Here is a 24640-nt window from a genome sequence, read left to right as displayed (position 1 = left end):
GCCCGGTGTGCATCGCACTAATTAACACACCAGGATGGAGAAGCAAACCAAGTTTATTTGAGCCCAAATAAGGTGCAAGGGAGAAATAGCAATCTCAAATCCTACACACCCACACGCAGGCGGGGTCCCAGCATTTATACCCCTTGTTTTTCTTTATCTGTACTTTTCCACTGTGGGGGCTACTTTCTCCTGCATATAACTTTAATTACAGCATCTGCTTTCCGCCTATCTTATCTAGTATTGGCTGCATTTAGTACCAACTGGCCTTGCAGCTGCTAGCAGTCAGCACATAGCACAAGAGGTTACAAAAGTTTAGTAAGGCTAACAGCAGCACTTCACATAGAGGTACTTTGGTTCACATAGGCCCAGAGCCATTCTCCTGAGTTATCTATGCCTAGTGACACCAACAGGACCAATCCTCAACTAAATCATCCCAGCCAGGGCTTTGTCAAGCCTGACCTCATGCCAAAGGACCAGTCACTTACTGAGGTCAATTGAATCTTAGATCTCACAACAAAGACAACACTTGTAGCCAGTCCTGTCATAACCTGTATTAAGACTTATTTAAAAGGAAAGGAGAGTTGTTTACAAAGTTAAAGCAGGTAATCCTATAGATGCAGACGAGTTGCAGTCTTAGATTTCAAAGGTTATAGAAGCTTCTATAATAAGCAAGCTCTGCATATTCTTTAGGACTAACCCGGCTAAGCAGCTGGGGATCTCGTGCTTATGCCTAGAAACTTTGCCCCCAGAGTCTAAGCAACATAGAGATCATCAGTTCCTTCTGTGTGGGGTTTTCATCCCTTCCTGCCATGTGCTCTGAGCTGGAAACTCAGCTACTGGGAAGTCAAGAGCACAACAACAGTCTTTTGTCGTCTTTAACGTCCCATAATAGTCTATCTGGTGTGGATGGACCTTTCCTGCCAGGCAGGGTGTAATGCATTCTGGTTGCCAATCAGCACTTCACTTAGGTAAAGTCTCTCTCCTGTCTGGTGATTTACAGAGCCACAGAGGCTCCCAATGCAACTAGTCAGATGTTAACCCAGGCAGCAACTCACAAGCATTCAATAAAGTGTAAACACATTCTTATAATCCTAATACCTAATACTAACACAGGTGAGTCAGACTGATTCCAGCGATGCGTTTGTCCCTGTTCAGTGAAGACATGGGGGCTTTTGCAAGAGCTAACACCTCATCTGGCAGTGTCACAGGCAGGCTGGGCAGGGATGGTGTCTCTAGCCTCTGTTTGCCAGAAGCTAGGAATGGGTGACGGGATGGATCACTTGATGATTCCCTGTTCTGGTCATTCCCTCTGAAGCTCCTGGCCTTGGCCACTGAGCTAGATGGACCATTGGTCTGACGCAGTGGGCAGCTCTTATGTTCACAGTCTGTATGAGGAGTATCTACTCATTGGGACTTGCTGGGGAGCCACAGAAAGGAGCAAGATGTGCTGAGGCAAGAAGGCCCAGTCTCAGCGCCCCCGGGGTCACGCTTGCCAAAGGCTAAAACTAGGCCCAGCCCATGAAAGGGGCACTGCCAGGAGAGACTGGATAAAGGCTGGAGCATCAGACAACTTAGTTACCCTGAGAGAGCTGCCTTGGGGACAGTGACAGGGAGAATCCCCCAAAGTGACTCCTTTGATTCTGCTCTTCTCTGGCCTTTGGTTCTTAGAATTATAGAACTGGAAGGGACCTCGAGAGGTCATCTAGGCCAGTCCCCTGCACTCAAGGCAGGACTCAGTATTATCTAGACAATCCCTGACAGGTGTTTGTCCAGCCTGCTTTTAAATATCCCCAGTGATGGAGATTCCACAACCTCCCGAGACAATTTATTCCAGTGCTTAACCACTCTGACAGTTAGGGAGTTTTTTTCCTAATCTCCATCCTAAACCGCCCTTGCTGTAATTTAAGTCCATTGCTTCTTGTCCTATCCTCAGAGGTTAAGAAGAACAATTTTTCTCTGGCATGTTTGTAACAATCTTTTATGTACTTGAAAACTGTGATCATCCCCTCTGAGTCTTCCCCAGTTTTTTTCAATCTTCCCTCATAGGTCTTGTTTTCTAGACCTTTAATCATTTTTGTTGCTCTTCTCTGGACTGTCTCCAATTTGTCCACATCTTTCCTGAAATGTGACACCCAGAACTGGACACGCTACTCCAGTTGAGGCCTAATCAGTGCGGAGTAGAGCAGAAGAATTACTTCTCGTGTCTTGTTTACAATACTCCTGCTAATACATCCCAAAATGATACTTGCTTTTTTTGCAACACTGTTGACTCATATTTAACTTGTGATCCACTATGACCCCCAGATCCCTTTCCACAGCGCTCCTTCCTAGGCAGTTATTTCCCATTTTGTATGTGTGCAACTGACTGTTCCTACCTAAATGAAGCACTTTGGATTTGTCCTTATTGAATTTCATCCTATTTACTTCAGACCATTTCTCCAGTTTGTCCAGATGATTTTGAATTTCAGTTCTATCCTCCAAAGTACTTGCAACCCTCCCAGTTTGGGATCACCCGTAAACTTGATAAGTGTAAGACAGCGATTCTACTGCTGGGAGGGTTTCACCATGTCTCAGAGGGTTACACCCTGGTGGGAGGGCAAGGCCAGGACTGGGATACGGTCACTCTGTGTTTCACAGTGTGGCAGAACCTAGAATGTCCATTAGCAGGGGAAAATGCTGGGGGGAATCAGCTTGTGGAATGGACAAAAGCCCCGTCTGAATTCTTACACCTTGCCCTTTTCACCCCAGCAGGCTACAGAATAACGTCCATGTTTTGCTCCAGATCATCCCATCCTCTCTGGGGGACGGGCATGGCTGCCATGGAGCTGGCTCAGGTAAGGGATTCTCAGGAGCTGGTGGTGGGTTCTGCTTGGAGGAGAAAGGAGGGGACAGAATGTGACAAACCTGCCGAGTCTTGTGTACTCTAAGGTGTGATGGGTTGTCACCCTGGGGTGCAGTCTGGGGGGCTTCTGGGAACTGCTGTGCCCTCTAACCCTCAAGCTGGGCTGGCCCTTCTCACACGGCTTTGCTGGAGATTCAGCCTTGTTATCACCCAGTAGGACAGCAGGTGGCACAATGCATCCAACTAAGCTACTTGAGTGCTTTACCTGAGCCACTCAAGGACAGATAGAAGAAAACAGCCAATTTCCCAGCAATATGTGTTAGCAAACAGATCAAAGCAGATTACTTAGCAAGTAACCAAAAACTCAAACCAAGCTTAACATATTGGATGGATAGAATTTGAATTAGCAGTTTCTCACCCTGACTGATGATACAAGCAGCCCCCCAAGTTTCCATACACAAGCTAGAAATCCCTTTACCCTGGGAGCAGCACATCCCCCAGTTCAGTCTTTGTTCCTCAGGTGCTTCCAGGAGTTCTCTTGTGTGGAGAATGAGGCCAAGAGATGATGACACCCCCCCCCCCCCACCTTATGTAGCTTTTCCATATGGCAGGAACCATTTGTTCCAAACTCAGTTCCCAGTCCAGTTTGTGGAAAAATACAGGTACCAAAATGAAGTTAATTGTCATGTGGTCTGGTCACATTCCCTAGAGTGCCCTGCTGAGTCATAGTAGCCATGACTCATAGGCTGGCTGAAACATTCACAGGAAGGCTAAGCGATTCCACAGTCCATTGTCTTTGTTGATGAGCCATCAGCACTGTCTGGCTTCTTCATTGTTCTACCTGAAAGGCTTGTTGTGGGTGTTACCCAGAGTAAGCACATTTGAAAGACAGATACAGAGTCAATATCCATAACTTCAGATACAAACATGATCCATGCACAAAAGTAGGATAATCATATTCAGCAAATCATAAACTTTTCCAATGACACCGCACAACTCATCTTGTACAAAATGCCTCATAATTATGTCCTAATCATATTATAATTCTGCCACTATGTTGAATATGGGGGTGTAGTGTGAGATAGGGCCTAATTTTAAGGCACAGGAGTTGGGAATGGAACTTCCCGTCTTTGTGGAACAGGAAATAACCCTCCAGTCAGGGCTGGGAAACTTTCCCAGACTCCTGGTGCTGAAACCTGAACCTACTGACACTGCATTAGTTCCCCCACCCCCAATCTTTGTGGCAACTACAAACTTTATCAGTGATGATTTTATATTTTCTTCTAGGTCATTGATAAGAATGTTAAATAGCACAGGGCTAAGATCCAATCCTTCCGGGAACCTGCTAGAAAGAAATCCATTCCACCATGGTTCCCTATTTACAATCCCAGTTTTTAATCTATTTAATGTATGCCGTGTGTATTTTGTACCTTTCTATTCAAAATATTGTGCTGAACCAACTGATATGCCTACGTATATTACATCAGTACTATTAGCTGCAACCAAACGTTTGATCTCATCCAATAAGGATATCCAGTTAGTTTGATAGGATCTATTGTGTCTACACCTTTAATTGGTACTAATCATATTACCCTCCTTTAATTCTTTATTAATGAAATCCAGTATCGGCTGCTCCATTCTCTTGCCCAGTATCGATTTCAGACTAACACTCTTGTAATTAGCTGCATCATCTCTTTTATAGTTTTTAAATATTGGCACAGCATTAGCTTTATTCCAGTCTTCTGGAATTTCCCAAGTGTTCCAAGTCCTAATTAAAATCAACATTAACAGTCCACCACGCTCCTCCAGCAGGTCTTTCAGAACTCTAGTTATCTGGACTCACTGATTTAAACACATCTAACCTTTAATAGCTGCTGTTTAATGTCCTCGTGAGTTATTGTTGGAATGGAAAGACTGTCAGCGTCAACATCTTATGATATGAGTTACATCATCTGTTTTTCTCCAAATCCAGGAGAGAAATATTTATTGAATAGCTTTACCTCTTCTGCATGATTGTTGATAATTCTGCCATTTCCATCTAGTAATGTACCACTACCACTGTTAGGATTAATTTTGTACTTCTTAAAACTTCCTTCTTATTTTCATTGGTTGATCATTGATTTCTGATAACTTCCCTTAACAATTTTCTACAATTCTGACCGTCTAACTTATAGTCTTTACTATTGACTTCCCTTTCTTCCATATATTTTATTTAAAGAGTGTTGGGATTCCTACCAGGAGCTACCAGCAGGGTCCAGAGACAGCTCCATCTCCTATATTAAGCTCTGGCTAGTAGCTATATGATAAATGTGAAGACTCTGCCTCCGTCTGTCAACTGGGAGACACAAAGGTTCTCTCTTTCTACCCTCTGATGCCTCCTGGCTGCTCTAAGCAAGGTGGGGTGGGACTCTGTTAACATGTGCCTCCCGAGCTTCCATTTCCTGGTGCTGCTGTTCCGTGAATAGTGGGGTTGTGAGTGGGGCAGCAGGTACTGAGTGTTGGACTCTTTCTCTTTCAGGGGCCGGTGACCTTCGAGGAGGTGGCTGTGCATTTCACCAGGGAGGAATGGGCTCTGCTGGACCCTGTTCAGAGAGCCCTCTACTGGGATGTCATGCAGGAGAACTATGAGACGGTGACCTCGCTGGGTAAGAAGTCCTGTCCCCTGGGGTATTAGAAGCTGTGGGGTCTCTGAAGAACCTGAGTAGTAATAACTTTATACCTTTATTCTTCATACAAGTTTTGACAAGTTTCCTTGCCCCCCATTTTTTTTGCCTTATCTCCCACCCACTAGTATCATTTTTGGACATGTGCCTTTTTGGTGCCGTCAGTCATTTTAAAATTGCATTGAATGTATCCTTTTGGCTACATTAGCAACTACATTAGTAACTGCAGCTTTCATGCCTTTTCCTCATTTTAATAGGAAAATATGCCTCCTGTAGAATTCTAAATTAAATAAATAGGTGTGTGATTCATTCATGGCTTGTGTGGCAGTCAGATGAGTTCCTCTTTTGATAGGAGAGCACATAATGTTGCCATTCAGGTGAAGGGAGAACAGAGCTGTGGTAGAGGAGCAGAAGGGGGGGAGTACATAATTCTGGGGTGCCAGGACATGGGGTGTGTGTGCAGGGTTAGAGCTAAGAATCAGCAGAGAGGAGGAGGTTGTGAGCCACGAGGCGGGAACACAAGAAGCTCCCAAGGTGCTGGGAGGTGGTGACGGCTGAGAGTAATGGGAAGAAGGGGAGGGGAGTGTGGGGGAAGGGCACCCAGGAAGTGGGCTGGGTGGGTCAGTGGGCGGGAGGAGAGGTTTGGGGATCTAGAGCTGTGGGGGATCCCAGACCTTTAACCCTGAATCCCTACCCAAACCTCAGGTAAATCCCAGGCTTCAGCATAACCACTCTCACACAGCCTCAGCTTAATCTAAGGCCCTGAACTGTAGCAAGCTTAGGCTATGTTTACACTATCATGTCTGTCGACCTGCGCTGCGCAACTCCAGCTACATGAATGACATAGCTGGAGTGGACGTAGCTTAGGTCGAGTTACAGCAGTGTGTGCACTGAGGGGGGTACACGGGAGACCTTCATGGGTAGAGTCTGGAGCAGAGAACTGGAGACCGACTTGCAGTCGATCTGCAGTTGATTTGGCAGGTCTTTACTAGACCCGATAAATCAACCACGGCTAGATCGATCTCAGAGTGTCAATCCCGGCTGTAGTGTCGACCTGCCCTTAATAACCCATTTATCTGTGTTCACCTTCTTGCCCTCCACGCATGGTCCAAGCTAATAAGCAATTCTCTGATCATGACATGTTACCTCTAGCGAGTATGAAATTGCCCACAAGATGTGAGACTGGGTCATAGATCGTAAAATCAGGTCGGGGTCAAGAAGAGTGAGAGTTTGGAGAGAGTCTTGTCCCCCCTCTCCCCATCTGCAGCAGCCACGAGCTGTCTCCTCCAGGCTCCTTGGATCTCTGAGCCTGTCCCTCCTGAGGCTGCGTGGCCCAGTTCTTGTTTCTGACCTTCTCCTTTCGGGAAGAATTAGAGGCTGTTGCTCCTGAATGTTAGTGTGTAATTCCCCAGCCTTCTCCTCCCACTGGGGAGTTTAATTCTCCCTCCCATTACCCCTGAGTCACTAGATTTCCTGATTCCCAAAATGTGCTTTGCGATGTCACAGTTCTGGGGTAGCGAAGCCTTGACCTGCCTCCATGGTCTGCTCACAGAATGGCCCCTCAGGTATCAGGCCTCCAGCCAGCCCCTCTCTATGGGCAGGGACCCACCTGCCTCTCCTTTTTGACCAGAGTGTGAGGATTGCAGCTTGTCCTCCACTGTGTTCGCTGGACTAACGTCCAGTTCCTGTGTGTTGCTTTCTCTCCAGGGGCTGTGAGCAGTGTGTGTGTGTCTGAGACAGAGGTGGGACTTTTGATGATACTTGTATGATGCCAATACACACCTCAGTTTCCTGCTGTGATTGGTATTGCTATGATTCTAAAGAGTGGGAGACGTGAGGTGTTTTGTCACGTAGCTGTCATGGGGTGATATGAATGGGTCATTAAGGACTGGCTGGGAGTAACCTACATCAATGGAATACCCGACAGAGACAAGGGAATGATTGTCACCCAGGGGGCCTGGGGTCTTCGGCGGCGTATCCCCCTTACCCACTCTGACACCACAGAGCCTTGCCTGTGTCCCCGTTCCCTGTTCCTGTTCCCCCTCCTGTTTGACTCAGTTTATATAGTAATATGCTCAGCTGTACCTTTGCTTAACCAATCATTGTACTGAAATTTAACTAACCAATCCTAACACATTGAAACATAATTCTCTAACCAATTGTATCCCACCACCCTCATTAACTTACACCTAGCAAAATTAATTATACAGCAGATAGAAACAATTAGAGAACCAGACTGATTAACATTGTAAAAGTGGTGGCCATAAAGATAAAACAATACAGAAATGAGGGTTTCACAACCACAACCATTGAGAAGTGATTTCTTGCCAGACAGGCTGCTGTCAAACTAAGTTTTCATTAACCATCTTAAGATCTGTTTCTTTATCTGGTGGTGATGGGCACTATCAGGACAGGATCATCTTCCTAACAGCCCAGTAGCACCTTATTTCAGTGTGACTGGTTTGGGATGTGAGGATGTGACACTTCGCTTCCCAGCTGATGGCTGTCCCTGCTGCTTAGCCAAAGGCCTTAGCCTAAGAACAAGGCCTCAGATGATCCTAGTGCGAGAAGGCCTAGACACACGCAGACTGAGATTTTGATTCTTTGTTTTTATACCCCTGTGTAGCAGGCTGGTCCCTTTCTCCTGCCCTGAAGGATTAAAAACAGCCCTGGGAGGGGGCTGTGGCTGGAGAAAGCAGCCTTTAGGCTGAGGTGATTGGGGGAAGTGGCTGCAGCTGGGGCCATGCCCCAGACAGACTCAGCTGGCCCTAGAAAGACACACAAGCCGGGGCAGACAAGAGTCTCCCTCTGCCTGTAGAGGAAGAAGGGCCTGGCTGCAGGGAGCTGGACACAGGGTACCTGAGTGGAGCAGGGCTGGGGAAAGGCAGAGAAGCTGGGGAGCTCCTGCCTGGAAAGCCCCAGGCTGCGGCCTAGCACAAAGCCAACAGGTACTGGGGGTTGCAGAGGCAGCCTAGGGGTAGGCAAAGGCAGCAGGTCCAAACCCCTTTGCCTGTGGTGAGTGGCTGACACTGCAGCCTGCCCCAGTGAACGGGGGCTAGATGGAGACTAGGCAGTAACTGAGGCAAAGTGGGGATAGTGGCTTGGGGGTTCCCCTGGGAGGGGAGACCCAGATTGGTCGGGTTCTGCCAGTGGATAGCACCCCAAATAAAGGGACACCGGGTCCAGGGAGGGGCAGGGGGGCCAGAGGACAGGTGGATCACCGGCCTGCAGAAGGCGCTCCAGAGCTAGAATGAGCTAATTCCCAGGAGTCACCAGCAGAAGGCACCGCAGGGGTGAGTCTGCTCATCTACACCCTGTAACTAGCTAAGTGATAAAAATACACCTAACAGTGGGTTCTACCCCTTCCCCCATTCTGTGTCTGTCTTGCGTATTTAGATTGTAAATTCTTCAGGGCATGGCCCAGCTACTGTTCTGGGTTTGTACTTGTCCTAGCACAATGGGGACCCACTGTTAGTTGGTCCTTAGGCACTAAGGTAATGAATATGATTTATTATAATAACTCTCCTGCCTCTTGGAGCCAAGGAAGCTGGCCTTGGGATGTTACTGCTTAAAAATGAGCTGGGGGTTAAAACCATAGAATATTCTTTGTGACAAGTATCCCACAAATTCCACTGACCTCCCTTGTTTTCTTTGCCTGCAGTAAGGTTTCCAAATTCCAAACCTGATGTGATCTTGCAGCTGGAACGAGGGGAAGAGCCGTGGGTCCCAGACCTCCAGGGCTCTGAGAAAGAAGTGCTTCCAAGAGCTGCCTGCACAGGTGAAGAATTGGTTAAACCAACTCAACAACTGTGTGGGAATGCAGGAAACATTTGGGATGCCCTACAAAGACCCTATGAGCTCTCCAAGTTCAGGATTGTTCCTGCAGATGTGGAATCATTATGGCAGATGTCACTCATGGCTTCCTCCTATTCTGACTGACAACTGGCAGCAGGTCCCTCCTGATCTCTCTTTCCCTGAGTTGTTTACGAAGTTAAAGCAGGTAATCCTATAGATGCAGACGAGTTGCAGTCTTAGATTTCAAAGGCAATAGAAGCTTCTGTAATAAGCAAGCTCTATATCTTCCTTAGGACTAACCCCGGCTAATCAGCTGGGGATCTCTTCCTGATGCGTAAAAACTTTGCCCCCCAGAGTCCAAGCAGCATACAGATAATCCGTTCCTTCTGTGTGGGTTTTTCATCCCCTTCCTGCCATGTGCTCTGAGCTGCCAGCTCAGCTAATGGGAAATCAAGAGCACAACAACAGCCTTGTGTCTTCTTTAACGTCCCATAATAGTCTCTCTGGTGTGGATGGACCTTTCCTGCCAGGCAGGGTGTAATGCATTCTGTTGCCAATCAACACTTCACCTAGGTAAAGTCTCTCTCCTGTCTGGTGATTTACAGAGCCACAGAGACTCACAATGGAGCTAGTCAGATGTTAACTCAGGCAGCAACTCACAAGCATTTAACGAAGTCTAAACATGTTCTTATAATCCTAATACCTGTTTTAACAATACTAACACAGGTGAGTCAGACTCATTCCACTGTGCGTTTGTCCATGTTCAGTTAAGACATAGAGGCTTGTGTAAGAGCTAACATCTCATCTGCCAGTGTCACAGGCAGGCTGGGCAGGAATGGTGTCTCTAGCCTCTGTTTGCCAGAAGCTGGGAATGGTTGACGGGATGGATCACTTGATGGTTACCTGTTCTGTTCTTTCCCTCTGAAGCACCTGGCATTAGCCACTGAGCCAGATGGACCATTGCTCTGATGCAGTGGGCCCTTCTTATGTTCACAGTCTCTATCAGGAGTATCTACTCATTTGGACTCACTGGGGAGCCACAGAAAGAAACAAGATGTGCTGAGGCAAGAAGGCCCCGTCTCAGAGCCCCTGGGGTCACGCTTCCCAAAGGCTAAAACTAGGCCCAGCCCATGAAAGGGGCACTCCCAGGAGAGACTCTACAAAGGCTAAAGCTTCAAACAACTTAGTTAACCTGAAAGAGCTGCCTTGGGGACAGTGACAGGAGAATCTCCCAGAGTGACTCCTTTGATTCTGCTCTTCACTGGCCTTTGGTTCATAGAATCATAGAACTGGAAGGGACTTTGGAAGGTCACCTAGGCCAGTCCCCTGCACTCAAGGCAGGACTCAGTATTATCTAGACCATCCCTGAGGTGTTTGTCCAGCCTCCTCTTAAAAATCCCCAATGATGGAGATTCCACAACTTCCCTACGCTATTTGTTCTGGAGTTTAACCACTCTGACAGGAAGTTTCTTCCTAATCTCCATCCTAAATTGCCCTTGCTGCAATTTAAGGCCATTACTACATCTCCTATCCTCAGAGGTTAAGAACAATTTTTTCTTCCACATCCCTGTAACAACCTTTTATGTACTTGAAAACTATTATCATGTCCTCTCTACTCCAGACTAAACAAACCCAATTTTTTCAATCTTCCCTCATAGGTAATGTTTTCTAGACCTTTAATCATTTTTGTTGTTCTTCTCTGACTTTCTCCAATTTGTCCACATCTTTCCTCATATGTGGCACCCACAAATGGACACAGTTCTCCAGTTGTGGCCTAATCCGCACAAAGTGGAGTGGAAGAATTACTGCTTGTGTCTTGCTTACAGTACTCCCTCAAATACATTCCAGAATGATGTTTGCCCGTTTGCACTGTTGACTTATACTTAGCTTGTGATCCACTATGGCCCCCAGCTCCCTTTCCGCAGTGCTCCTTCCTGGGCAGGAATTTCCCATTTTGTACGTGTGCACCTGATTGTTCCTTCCTAAATGAAGCACTTTGCATTTGTCCTAATTTAATTTCATCCTATTTACTTCAGGCCTTTTCTCCAGATCATTTTGAATTTTAATCATAGAAGATCAGGGTTGGAAGGGACCATAGGAGGTATCTAGTCCAATCCCCTGCTCAAAGCAGGACAAATCCCCAGATGGATTTTTTCCCCAAATCCCTAAATGGCCCCCTCAAGGATTGAACTCTCAGCCTTGGGTTTAGCAGGCCGATGCTCAAACCACTGAGCTCTCCCTCCCTGGTCTATCCTCTAAAGCACTTGCAACCCCTCCCAGCTTGGTATTGTCTGCAAACTTGGTAAGTATAACAGAGGATGTTACTGGGAGGGTTTCACTGTGTCTCAGAGGGTTACACCATGGTGGGAGGGGGCTAGGCCTGTACTGGAATAAGGTCACTCTGTGCTTCACAGTGTGGCAGAACCTAGAGTGTCCATTAGCAGGGAAAAATCAGGGGGGGAATCAGCATGTGGAATGGACAAAAGCCCCCTCTGCATTCTCTCACATTGCCCTTCTCGTCCTGGCAGGCTACAGATTAACGTCCACGTTTTGCTCCAGATCATTTCATCCTCCCAAAGGGAAGGAAATGGCTGCAATGGAGCTGGCTCAGGTAAGGGATTACCAGGGAGCTGGTGGTGGGTTCTGCTTGGAGGGAGAGGAGCAGTAAATGCATAGGAGGATAGGAGCTGCTGGAGGTGGTGGGAGGCAGGAAATATCTCGGGTGGAGAAAGGGAGGGGACAGGATGTGACAAATCTGCTGAAACTTATGTAATTTAGGGTGTGATGGGTTGTCACCCTGGGGTGCAGTCTGGGATGGTTCTGGGAACCGCTGCGCCTCTAACCTCAAGCTGGGCTGGCCCTTCTCACACTGCTTTGCTGGAGATTCAGCCAGCCTCTCCAGGGCCTGTTATCACCCAACACGACAGCAGGTGGCGCCATGCATCCAACTAAGCTACCTGAGTGCTTTACCTAAGCCGCTCAAGGACAGATAGACAACAACAGCCAATTTCCCAGCTCCCAACCTTGCACACCTGCTGTAGTATAAATTTAGAATTATACCATCTTATAGTGCACAGGGATCTGTATAATGTAAGCTCATTAATATAGTTCGCCTTCCTCGATATGGGAAAGATGTGCACAACAAGCCTCTGCTAACCAAGCTCAGCTTTTTCCCAAACACTTCATTCAAAATGCACTGATTAAGATAAAGCATAAAACAAGTTTATTAATGGCAGAAAGGTAGATTTTAAGTAATTATTGTTAGAACAAAAAAGGAGCCGGTTGATCCAGAGGCGGATATGAATACAGGCTTCTTTATTGTGTTACTTGTTCCCCTTGACCCAACTATCGAGTAAGCACTGGATTAGTTACATCACCCGCCTTTTATCTGAGTTTGTATGTAAACACCTACATCCGTTACAACACCTCAAAACCCCTCATTAAGTAGTAAACACTCATACAATTAGTATACCCACCCCTATCCACTATCACAGTATTACACATATCATAGAGGCATTTTTACCTTGAAAATACCGTTCTTTGCAATAACGTGTTGCCACAAATTTCCCTAAACAGCAGTTCTCGGGGTATGGAGGAAGGGTCAATGAGCAGTTCTCGGGGAGGGAGGAAGGGGCCATAAGCCAGGGCTTGTTTATGTAGCTGGGAAAGGAAGGGAGGGGGAGATAACATTTCTTTTACTTTCTTTCACACAAAGGACATTTATTCCAGCAACTACATTTCTTATGCAGCTGCATCAATGTCAATTATTACAAGCAACAGAGAGAGGAAAAATATGGCAACTTATTTGTTAAGCAAAGAATTCCTGCCTGCTTATGCCTTTGTCCCCAATGCATGTCAGCACATTAGCAGCTTCCCAGCTGTTTTACTGAACCCTAACGTATCCCAACAATTCTAAGTGATAGCAAACAGATCAAAGCTGATTACTTAGCAGATAACCAAAAACTCAAACTAAGCCTAACATACTAGATGGATAGAATTTGAATTAGCAATTTCTCACCCTGACTGATGCTACAAGCAGTCCCCCAAGTTTCCATACACAAGCTAGAAATCCCTTTACCCTGGGAGCAGCAGTTCCCCCAGTTCAGTCTTTGTTCCTCAGGTGTTTCCAGGAGTTCTCTTGTGCGGGGAATGAGGCCAAGAGATGATGTCACACGCCACCTTATGTAGCTTTTCCATATGGCAGGAACCATTTGTTCCAAACTCAGTTCCCAGTCCAGTTTGTGGAAAAATACAGGTACCAAAATGGAGTTCATTGTCATGTGGTCTAGTCACATGTCCTAGCGTGTCCTGCTGAGTCATAGTAGCCATGACTCATAGGCTGGCTGAAACAATCACAGGAAGGCTAAGCTCTTCCATGGTCCATTGTCTTTGTTGATAAGCCATCAGCACTGTCTGGCCTCTTCATTGTTGTACCTGAAAGGCTCGTTGTGGGTGTTACCCAGAGTAAGCACATTTGAAATACAGCTACAGAGTCAATATCCATAACTTCAAATACAAACATGATCCATGCACACAAATAGGATAATAATATTCAGCACATGACGCATCTTGCACAAAATGCATCATAATTATGTCCTAATCATATTATAACCATACCACTATGCTGAATATGGGGTGTAGTGTCAGATAGGGCCTAATTTCAAGGCATGGAATTTGGGAATGGAACTTCTCCTCTTGTGGAACAGGAAATAACCCTCCCAGACTCCCAGTGCTGTAGCCTGAATCTACTGCCACTTCATTAGTTACCACCACCCGCAATCTTTGTGATACTGCAAACTTTATCCGTGATGATTTTATATTCTGTTCTAGGTCATTGATAAGAATGTTAAATAGCACACGGGCAAAAAGCAATCCTTGTGGGAACCCGCTAGAAATAAATCCACTTGACCATGGTTCCCCATTTACAATCCCAGTTTTTAATCTATTTAATGTATGCTGTGTTTATTTTGTATCATTCTAGTTTTTTAGTCAAAATATTGTCCTGAATCAAGTCATATGCCTTACAGAAGTCTAGATATATTACATCAATACTATTAGCTGCAACCAAACTTTTGATCTCATCTAATAAGGATATCCAGTTAGTTTGATAGGATCTATTTTCTCTAAACCTTTGTTAATAGGTGCTAATTATATTGCCTTCCTTTAATTCTTTATTAACGAAATCCAGTATCGACTGCTCCATTATTTTGCTCAGTATTGATATCAGACTGACTCTATTGTAATTAGCTGGGTCATCTCTTTTACACTTTTAGTATTGGCACAGCATTAGCTTAATTCCAGTCTTCTGGAATTTCCCCAGTGTTCCAAGTCCTAATTACAATCAACATTAATAGTCCACCACGCTCCTCCACCAGGTCTTTAAAACTCTTGGATACAAGTTATCTGGACCTGCTTATTTAAACATGTCTAACTGTAATAGCTGCTGTTTAATGTCCTTGTGAGTTCTTGTTGGAATGGAAGGAGTGTCGTCACAACATCTTATGATACGAGTACAGCATCTGTTTTTCTCCAAATCCAGGAGAGAACACTTATTGAACACTTTTACCTCTTCTGCATTATTTTTGATAATTCTGCCATTTCCGTCTAGTAATTTATCACTACCATTGTTAGGATTAATATACTTTTCAAAACTTCCTTCTTATTTTCATTGATTGGTCATTGATTTCTGATAGCTTCCTGTGACGAGGCAGTTCTGGCAGGACCCAACTGAGAGTGCCAATTCAGGACCACTTGCTCAAACAGGGCAGTCACAGCCCTAGGCTGTGGTTTTTCCACCTCTAAGGCAAACCAAACCAGCCAGACAAAAAGGACTTCAGTTTCACCCCACTGGCTAACCACAAGTCACACGAGCAATTTCCTTAGACATTCCAGTCTCCCAGTATCACCACCAGTGCCACACGTCCCAGGGAGGAATGGTTATGAAAACCAACACCCCAATAAAAGAAAAAGGTTCTTTCGATTAAAAAGAATCAAGCCCCAGACCCAGGTCAATATATACATCAGATCTTACCCACAAATCACGCTGTTGCCAATCCTTTAGAATCTACAATCTAAAGATTTATTCATAAAAGGAAAAAGGTAGAGGTGAGAGCTAGAATTGGTTAAATTGAATCAATTACATACAGTAATGGCAAAGTTCTTAGTTCAGGCTTGTAGCAGTGATGGAGTAAACTGCAGGTTCAAATCAAGTCTCTGGAGAACATCCCCCGCTGGGATGGGTCATCAGTCCCTTGTGTAGAGCTTCAGCTTGTAGCAAAGTCCCTCCAGAGGTAGAAGCAGGATTGAAGAAAAGATGAAGATGAGGCATCAGCCTTATATAGGTTTCCAGGTGTAAGAACCTCCTTGTCCTTACTGTGGAAAATTACAGCAAAATGGAGTCTGGGGTCACATGGGCCAGTCCCTGCATACTTTGCTGAGTCACAAGGCGTGTCTGCCTTCTCTCCATGGGTCAATTGTGTAGCTGATGGTCCTTAATGGGCCATCAAGCAGGCTAGGCAGAGCTAACACCAGCTTGTCTGCGATGTCTCCCAGAAGCACAGCACCAGCTTGAAATACAGACAGGATAGAGCCAATACTCATAACTTCAACTACAAAATGATACATACATACAGACAGCATAATCATAACCAGCAACCCATAACCTGGTCTTAGACACCTCATATGATCCCCTTTACATCAGATTTGTTGCCACTACAGGACCTTGGTTGCAACCCATGTTCTATATGGTCCCAATTTATATCAATAATGTCATACTTCCTTACCAATTTTCTACAATTCTGACCTTCTAACTCAGGGTGAGCAACCTTTCAGAAGTCTTCATTTATTCACTCTAATTTAAGGTTTTGAGTGCCAGTAATACATTTTAACATTTTTAGAAGATCTTTCTCTGTCTATAATATATAACTAAACTATTGTTGTATGTAAAGTAAATAAGGCTTTTAAAATGTTTAAGAAACTTCATTTAAAATTAAATTAAAATGCAGAGCCCCCCGGACTGGTGGCCAGGACCCGGCATTGTGAGTGCCACGAAAATCAGCTTGCGTGCTGCCTTCAGCACCCGTGCCATAGGTTGCCTACTCCTGTTCTAACTAATATTCTTTACTACTGACTTCCCTTTTCTTTCTTATATTTTATTTGGGGAGTGTTTCCTACCAGGGAGCCATTAGTAGGGTCCAGAGCCAGCCCCATCTCCTATATCAAGCTCTGGCTAGTAGATAAATGTGAAGACCCTGCCTCCGTCTGTCAGCTGGGAGACACAAAGTTTCTCTCTTTCTACCCTCTGATGCAGACTTTCTGTTCTAGGCAAGGTGGGGTGGGACTCCGTTAACATGTGCCTCCCGGAGCTTCCATTTACCTGGTGCTGCTGTTCCGTGAATAGTGGGGCTGTGAGTGGGGCAGCAGTTACTGAGTGTTGGACTCTTGCTCTTGCAGGGGCCGGTGACCTTCGAGGAGGTGGCTGTGTATTTCACCAAGGGGGAATGGGCACTACTGGACCCTGTTCAGAGAGCCCTCTACAGGGATGTCATGCAGGAGAACTATGAGACAGTGACCTCGCTGGGTAAGGAGTCCTGTCCCCTGGGTTATTAGAAGCTGTGGGGTCTCTGAAGAACCTGAGCAGTAATAACTTTATACCTTTATTCCTCATACAAGTTTTGACAAGTTTCCTTGCCCCCCCTTTTTTTGCGTTATCTCCACCCACTAGTACCATTTTTGGACATGTGCCTTTTGGTGCTGTCAGTCATTTTAAATTGCAGTGAATGTATCCTTATTGGTTACATTCATAACTACATTAGTAACTGTCGCTTTCATGCCTTTTCCTCATTTTAAGAGGAAAATATGCTGCCTGTAGAATTCTAAATTGAGTAAATAGGTGTGTGACTCATGCCTGGCTTGTGTGACAGTCAGATGAGCTCTTTTAGGAGAGCATGTAATGTTGCCGTTCAGGATCCCATGGCTGAAGGGATAAGCGAGCCGTGGGAGGGACGGAGACGGGGGGTAGTAGATATGCCAGGACATGGGGCGGGTGTGTGCAGGGTTAGAGCTAAGAAGCAGCAGGGAGGTAGGAGGCTGTGAGAGACGAGGAGAAAATACAAGAAGTTCTCAAGGTGCCGGGAGGTGGTGCTGGCTGAGAGTAATGGGAAGAAGGGGAGGGAAGTGTGGGGGAAGGGCACCCAGGAAGTGGGGTGGGTGGGTCAGTGGGAGGGAGGAGAGGTTTGGGGGTCTGGAGCTGTGGGGGATCCCAGACCTTTAACCCCGAATCCCTACCCAAGCCTTATTGCTTTAGAGCCTCCACTCCAGTTTTGTTTCTGTTCAGTTTCACTTTATTATACATTTTTGCCCCAAATATTATTATTTTAACACTTGACCTCCCTCTCTCACTCATTACCCCCCCTCCTCACATAACCTCCCCATCTCCTATGCACAGCGACCCGGCCACCAATCCTGAGTCCTTGCTGCATCCTCCTCCTATAGCAGGCCCTTACCCAGGCACAAATGGGCACTTCGTTGATGATGTCACAGGATGGTATAGTCTGTACAATTTTACACCTATAAGATTACATATTCTGAAGCCCTTCACACCAGTCGGGCTTATCTCTATACGCCAATACAGTCTGTTCCCTTCCCAGCTCTGATGCTGCAGAGCCTTGCCTGTGTCCCTGTTCCCGTTCGCCTCCTAACCAACATTCGACATTCATGGGGCCTCATCTGGAGCACTGTGTCCAGTTTTGGGCCCAACACTATAAGAAGGATGTGGAAAAATTGGAAAGCATCCAGCGGGGGCAACAAAATGGTTAGGGACTGGAGCATATGACTTCTGAGGAGAGGCTGAGGGAACTGGGATTGTTTAGTCTGCAGAAGAGAAGAATGAGGGGGGATTTGATAGCTGCTTTCAACTACCTGAAGGGGGGTTCCAAAGACGATGGATCTAGACTGTTCTCAGTGGTAGCAGATGACAGAACAAAGAGTAATGATTTCAAGTTGCAATGGGGGAGGTTTAGGTTGGATATTAGGAAACACTATTTCACTAGGAGGGTGGTGAAGCGCTGGGATGGGTTCCCCACGGAGGTGGTGGAATCTCCTTCCTTAGAGGTTTTTAAGGTCAGGCTTGACAAAGCCATGGCTGGGATGATTTAGTTGGGGATTAGTCCTGCTTTGAGCAGGGGTGGGACTAGATGACCTCCTGAGGTCCCGTCCAACCCTGATATTCTATTATTCCAATTTCCTTCCCCCCTCCACTTTGACCCCATTTATAGAGCAATATTCTCAGCTATACCTGAACCAATCATTGTGCTGCAATTTAACTAACCAATTCTAACGTATTGTGACATAATTCTCTAACCCAGGCGTCGGCCACCTTTCAGAAGTGGTGTGCTGAGTCTTCATTTATTCACTCTAATTTAAGATTTCATGTGCCAATAATACATTTTAACGTTTTTAGAAAGTCTCTTTCTATAAGTCTATAATACATAATTAAACTATTGTATGTAAAGTCAGTAAGGTTTTTAAAATGTTTAAGAAGCTTCATTTAAAATTAATTAAAAATGCAGAGCCTTCTGGACCGGTGGCCAGGACCTGGGCAGTGTGAGTGCCACTGAAAATCAGCTCGTGTGCCGCCATAGGTTGCCTACTCCTGCTCTAACCAATTATAAACCACTACCCTAATTAACTTACACCTGACAACATTAATTATACAGGAGAGAGAAACAATTAGAGAACCAGACTGATTAACAATGTAAAAGTGGTGGCCATAAAGATAGAACAATACAGAAATGAGGGTTTCACAACCCCAACCATTGATAAGTGATTTCTTGCCAGACAGGCTGCTATCAAATTAAGGTTTCTTTAACCATCTTAAGATCCAGACAGGATTGTCTTCCTAACAGCCCATTAACACCTTATTTCAGTGTGACTGGTTTGGGATGTGAGTATGTGACCCTTCGCTTCCCAGCTTATGGCTGCCCCTGCTGCTTAGCCAAAGGCCTTAGCCTAAGAACAAGACCTCAGGCTATCCTAGTGAGAGAAGGCCCAGACACAGGCAGACTGTGATTTTGATTCTTTGTTTTCATACTCCTGTAACTAGCTAAGTGAAAAAAATACCCCTAAGTTCTTAAAATATAGGCTTTGCAGGCAGGCCTGAATATCGCCATTCTAACAGGGGTCTACCCCTTCCCCCATGCTGTGTCTGTCTTGTCTATTTAGACTGTACATTTTTCAGAGCATGAGCATCTACTATTCTGCATTTGTACTGTGCCTAGCAAAACGGAGACACACTGTTAGTTGGTCCTTAGGCACTAAGGTAATGCGTATGATTAATAACTCTCCTGCCACTTTGAGCCAAGGAAGCTGGTCTTGGGATGTTACTGCTTAAAAATGATCTGAGCTTAAAACCATGGACTATTCTTTGTGACAAGTATCCCACAAATTCCACTGACCTCCCTTGTTTTCTTTGCCTGGCATAGGGTTTCTAAATTCCAAACCTGATGTGGTCTCACAGCTGGAACGAGGGGAAGAGCCATGGGTCCTGGACCTCCAGAGTTCTGAGAAAGAAGTGCTTCCAAGAGCTGCCTGCACAGGTGAGGACTTGGTTAAAGCAAGTCAAAAACTGTCTGTGAATACAGGAAACATTCGGGATGCCCTACAAAGACCCTGTTCAGGATTGTTCCCTGCAGATGTGGAATAATTAGGCAGATGTCACTCATGGCTTCCCACCTATCCTGTCTAACAACTGGCAGCAGATCCCTACCTAATCCCACTTTTCCCTGCATGTTCTGGTGAAATGCAGACCAAAACTGATCCTTTCCTCTCCTCTGGGGAAAATCAGCTCCTGATCGGTTTGATCTCTCCTGCACATATTCTGGTTTGTTCATCCCTTTTAAAATTCTGTCTCTGAGATTTCCTTTCTCTCAGGCACAGGGAGTGACCTATGTCTGGATTCTCTCTGTCTCCCATCTGGCGATGGGATGGTGCGTGAGAATGAGGAGCAGAAACCCCAGCAGGAAGATGCTGAGCAAGGAGCACCACATGGACGTTATCAGGAAGAACCAAAGGGAATGTTTCCAAGCGTTGTGCACTCCCAGAAAACACAAAAGCCTGTGAGACTCTGCAGAGGCCAGAGGAAATCTACAGTAGCCACTCATACCTTATTCCACGCAAAAGAATCTACTTGGAAGATTGACGCTACATGTGCCATTAGTGCGGAAAAGCTTCAATCAGCGCCACACCTTATCAGACATCAGAGAATCCACACAGGGAGACGCTTACACGTGCTCTGAGTGCGGGAAAAGCTTCAGTCAGCCCTCAAGCCTAATCACACATCAGAGAATCCACACAGGGAGACGCCCTATACATGCGCTGAGTGCGGGAAAAGCTTCAGTCTGCGCTCAAACCTTATCACACACCAGAGAATCCACACAAGGGAGACACCCTACACGTGCTCTGAGTGCGGGAAACGCTTCAGTCGGCGCTCAAACCTTATCACACATCAGAGAATCCACACAGGGGAGATGCCCTATACATGCACTGAGTGCGGGAAAAGCTTCAGTTGGTGCTCAAGCCTTATCACACATCATAGAATCCACACCGGGGAGACGCCCTACACATGCGCTGAGTGCGGGAAAAGCTTCAATCGGCGCTCACACCTTATCACACATCAGAGAATCCACACAGGAGAGAAGGCCTACACATGCGCTGAGTGCGGGAAAAGCTTCAATCGGCGCTCACACCTTATCACACATCAGAGAATCCACACAGGAGAGAAGGCCTACAAATGCGCTGAGTGCGGGAAAAGCTTCAGTCAGCGCTCAAGCCTTATCACACATCAGAGAATTCACACAGGAGAGACGCCCCATACGTGCGCTGAGTGTGGGAAAAGCTTCCGTCTGCGCTCAAACCTTATCATACATCAGAGAATCCACACAGGGGAGAAGCCCTACACATGCTCCGAGTGCAGGAAAAGCTTCAATCGGCGCTCACACCTTATCGCACATCAGCGAATCCACACAGGAGAGATGCCCTACACATGCTCTGAGTGCAGGAAAAGCTTCAATCGGCACTCACACCTTATCACACATCAGAGAATCCACACAGGAGAGAAGCCCTACACATGCGCTGAGTGCGGGAAATGCTTCATTCAGCGCTCAATCCTTATCAGACATCAGAGAATCCACACAGGAGACACCCTACACGTGCTCTGAGTGCGGGAAAAGCTTCATTCAGCGCTCACACCTTATCACACATCAGAGAATCCACACAGGAGAGATGCCCTACAGATGCGCTGAGTGCGGGAAAAGCTTCAGTGTGCGCTCACACCTTATCAGACATCAGAGACTCCACACAGGGGAGAAGCCCTGCGTGCGCTGAGTGCAGGAAAAGCTTCAGTCGGCGCTCAAACCTTATCACACATCAGAGAATCCACACTGGGGAGAAGCCCTACACGTGCTCTGAGTGCAGGAAAAGCTTCAGTCAGCGCTCAAGCCTTATCACACATCAGAGAATCCACAAAGGAGAGACGCCCTACACGTGCTCTGAGTGCGGGAAAAGCTTCACTCGGCGCTCAAGCCTGTTCACACATCAGAGAATCCACACAGGGGAGAGGCCCTACACATGCGCTGAGTGCGGGAAAAGCTTCAGTCTGCGCTCAAACCTTATCACACATCAGAGAATCCACACAGGGGAGAGGCCCTACACATGCGCTGAGTGCGGGAAAAGCTTCAGTCTGCGCTCAATCCTTATCACACATCAGAGAATTCACACAGGAGAGACGCCCCATACGTGCGCTGAGTGTGGGAAAAGCTTCCGTCTGCGCTCAAACCTTATCATACATCAGAGAATCCACACAGGGGAGAAGCCCTACACATGCTCCGAGTGCAGGAAAAGCTTCAATCGGCGCTCACACCGTATCGCACATCAGCGAATCCACACAGGAGAGATGCCCTACACATGCTCTGAGTGCAGGAAAAGCTTCAATCGGCACTCACACCTTATCACACATCAGAGAATCCACACAGGAGAGAAGCCCTACACATGCGCTGAGTGCGGGAAATGCTTCATTCAGCGCTCAATCCTTATCAGACATCAGAGAATCCACACAGGGGAGACACCCTACACGTGCTCTGAGTGCGGGAAAAGCTTCATTCAGCGCTCACACCTTATCACACATCAGAGAATCCACACAGGAGAGATGCCCTACAGATGCGCTGAATGCGGGAAAAGCTTCAGTGTGCGCTCACACCTTATCAGACATCAGAGAATCCACACAGGGGAGAAGCCCTACACGTGCGCTGAGTGCAGGAAAAGCTTCAGTCGGCGCTCAAACCTTATCACACATCAGAGAATCCACACTGGGGAGAAGCCCTACACGTGCTCTGAGTGCAGGAAAAGCTTCAGTCAGCGCTCAAGCCTTATCACACATCAGAGAATCCACAAAGGAGAGACGCCCTACACGTGCTCTGAGTGCGGGAAAAGCTTCACTCGGCGCTCAAGCCTTTTCACACATCAGAGAATCCACACAGGGGAGAGGCCCTACATGCGCTGAATGCGGGAAAAGCTTCAGTGTGCGCTCACACCTTATCACACATCAGAGAATCCACACAGGGGAGATGCCCTACACATGCGCTGAGTGCGGGAAAAGCTTCAGTCTGCGCTCAATCCTTATCACACATCAGAGAATTCACACAGGAGAGACGCCCCATACGTGCGCTGAGTGTGGGAAAAGCTTCCGTCTGCGCTCAAACCTTATCATACATCAGAGAATCCACACAGGGGAGAAGCCCTACACATGCTCCGAGTGCAGGAAAAGCTTCAATCGGCGCTCACACCGTATCGCACATCAGCGAATCCACACAGGAGAGATGCCCTACACATGCTCTGAGTGCAGGAAAAGCTTCAATCGGCACTCACACCTTATCACACATCAGAGAATCCACACAGGAGAGAAGCCCTACACATGCGCTGAGTGCGGGAAATGCTTCATTCAGCGCTCAATCCTTATCAGACATCAGAGAATCCACACAGGAGACTCCCTACACGTGCTCTGAGTGCGGGAAAAGCTTCATTCTGCGCTCACACCTTATCACACATCAGAGAATCCACACAGGAGAAACGCCCTACACATGCTCTGAGTGCAGGAAAAGCTTCAGTCAGCGCTCAAGCCTTATCACACATCAGAGAATCCACACAGCAGAGACGCCCCGTACGTGCGCTGAGTGCGGGAAAAGCTTCAGTCGGCGCTCAAGCCTTATCACACATCAGAAAATCCACGCAGGGGAGAAGCCCTACACATGCTCTGAGTGCGGGAAAAGCTTCAGTCGGCGCTCACACCTTATCACACATCAGAGAATCCACACAGGAGAGACGCCCTACACATGCGCTGAGTGCGGGAAAAGCTTCAGTCGGCGCTCAAGCCTTATCACACATCAGAGAATCCACACAGGAGAGACGCCCTACACGTGCGCTGAGTGCGAGAAAAGCTTCAGTCGGCGCTCACACCTTATTAGACATCAGAGAATCCACACATGAGAGACACCCTACACGTGCTCTGAGTGCGGGAAAAGTTTCATTGAGCACTCAGACTTTGTCAGACATCGTAGAATCCACAGTGGAGAGTGACCCTACACATGCTCTGCATTTGGGAAAAGCTTCAATCAGATGTCATTCCCTATTAGATATCAGTAAATCCAAATTGGAGAGAACTGTAAGAAATGCCTTTATTAGGGCTTCCCACAGATTTGTTTTAAAATAAATTACATTTGCTAATTCCAATATAGTGATCTTTGCACCATCTTCACTGTGGTCTCTCAGCTCTGCCGGATGAGTTGCCTGCTTCTGACTTTTGCAGTTCACCCTTCTTTGGGGTCAGTCCTGTGATCTTTTCTGTCAGCTCCTTTCCTTTTGACTTGTAGGAGCGTGTGTCCCTCCAGCCAGGAATTTCATCAGCTCCAGGTGGGAGAGAGGGTTGATGCCAACAAGCTACCCTGAGGCAAAAGTTACCTGTGCCTTACATCCACTAGGACTGTACATGGACTTGGGTGCTCAAGTTAGTGATTTTGGTGTAAAAAGACAATTATAGTTGTAGAGCAGAAGCAGGCCAGGAGTGAACCGAACAGACAATGATCAAGTGATCTCTCTCCTGCCATCCATCTCCATCCTCTGACAAACAGAGGCTAGGGACACCATTCCTTACCCATCCTGCCTAATAGCCATTAATGGACTTAACCTCCATGAATTTATCCAGTTTTCTTTTAAACCCTGTTATAGTCCTAGCCTTCACACCCTCCTCAGGTAAGGAGTTCCACAGGTTAACGGTGCGCTGTGTGAAGAA

The 24640-nt window shown here is 46.6% G+C and overlaps 1 pseudogene; it reads left to right on the top strand.

Moving 5' to 3' along the window:
* Positions 1-2810: 2810 nt before the first annotated feature.
* On the top strand, positions 2811-22843 carry LOC120381559 (annotated as a pseudogene).
* Positions 22844-24640: the final 1797 nt, after the last annotated feature.

This window comes from Mauremys reevesii, linkage group 14 (genome assembly GCF_016161935.1).
Source record: "Mauremys reevesii isolate NIE-2019 linkage group 14, ASM1616193v1, whole genome shotgun sequence".
NCBI lineage: Eukaryota > Metazoa > Chordata > Testudines > Geoemydidae > Mauremys > Mauremys reevesii.
This window is presented reverse-complemented; position numbering and strand designations above follow the sequence as displayed.